Raw genomic sequence first — 1,771 nt, forward strand, 5'->3', positions numbered from 1 at the left:
TTTCTGAGTTTGAGGCCAGCCTGGTCTACAGAGTGAGTTCCAGGACAGTCAGGGCTACACAAAGAAACCCTGACTTGAAAAACAAAACAAAACAACCCTACGTTTAGATGAGTTCTCTGCAAGGTGCTTACTGTTTCCGGTAGGTGAGCTACAGGGGAGGAGGATGTCGACCAGAGAGCCTGTCACACAGCAGTCCCCACTCAGCATAAACCAGCCAGGAGGCTAAGAAAGTGATGTAGTGGGCCTCTGTGGGTTTGTAGGAAGTGGGGGAGCTCCCTGGCATCTGGGTAGGCGCTGGCCTGGAAGCTGGTATCACCTAATGCCTTGGCACAGGTACCCTATGCAGGCCAGAGAGGTTTGGGCTGCTGGGGAGAGGTGGGGAGATTAGGTGGTGAAGAAGAGGGAAGGGGTTCACTGAACCTGGGTCCCATCACCTTTGGGAGGAAAGAGTAGGCTCTGAGGAAAGACGACTTAGCGAGGGCCGCTGGGTTTGAGATGCTGCTGGCAGTATGTTGGACATGGCTGGTGAGGGCTGGCAGGGCTGCCATCGATCCTAGGAGAGAGAGAGCCAGGCCACGGGCTCTCAGGCTGTTTGCCGTCCTTCCTGTTCTCCACATTCTAGCCACGCTGACTGCTCTGTTCTGCTCACTCTGACTACTGGTTGATTTGACCTTTTACCCATTGGGGAGCCCCCTGGTTCTTTGGGGCTCAGTTCAGGCTTCAGTTGATTGAAAGGCCTCATGTAGCCTTCTAAACCAAGCTGCCCCTCCCACTCCACGCACAGGCACACCGAGCTGTGGAGACTGTGCCGCCTTTCCCAGCTGAAGCTACAGCAGTTTTCTGAAGAGAGGGAGAGGCAGCGATATGCACCACTGTCACTGTCCCCCGGGAACCTCAGACAACACATTTCTCAGGGTCCTGAAGTGGAAGTGATATGGGCTGGAGGGAAAAGAGGACCCCAATGTGTCTCTTGGCTAGTGACTAACAGGATGCATGGAGCCAGGGATGTAGGCCAGGACTGAGCTTGTCCACTGGCCCAGTGTGGGCAGAGCCCTCTGCTCCCTGCTCTTTGCAGGAGCTGGGAGGCTGCAGTGAAGCAGCCAGACGAGGCCCGCCCTTGACTCATGACTTACTCTAAGCAAACACTGGAAATACCCTTGTGTTGAACAGTTAGGGCTTGTTAGAGGCTGGTGAAGCAGGCACAGTGGCTGTCGGATGATGGGCTTCTATGTTCCTTTTGGTAACAGGCCTGTGGCCTGTTAAGTCGGGCAAGCAGCTAAGAAGACCAAGAAACACACATTCCCTTTTGGTAGAAGGAAATCCATATCCTTGGCCTCTGTCACTGTCCACCAGTGTGGAGATAGGTGGCAGCGTGCTTACTCTGCCTGTGGAATCAAGGGTTTGGGGATTCTGCCTGCTTCGTGCTGTCAAGTATGCTTATAAAAATGCTGAACACCACTGACCCAGCAAAGAAAGAGATTGCAGGCCTTCCAGTTGGACTGTATTCCCTACCTTGCACAGAACTTCCTATGTAGACTAGACTGGCTTCACACTGCCTTCTGAGTCCTGAGCTTCCATGCAGGGCTGCTTTTCTTTCTTTGACCTCTGCCTACACATTAGTTTGGTTCTTAGATGGAAACTGATTGGAAAACTCCCATAAAGAGGCCTGAGGAGGGCTGGTGAGATGGCTCAGTGGGTAAGAGCACCCGACTGCTCTTCCGAAGGTCCAGAGTTCAAATCCCAGCAACCACATGGTGGCTCACAACCATCC

This window comes from Mus caroli, chromosome 2 (genome assembly GCF_900094665.2).
Source record: "Mus caroli chromosome 2, CAROLI_EIJ_v1.1, whole genome shotgun sequence".
NCBI lineage: Eukaryota > Metazoa > Chordata > Mammalia > Rodentia > Muridae > Mus > Mus caroli.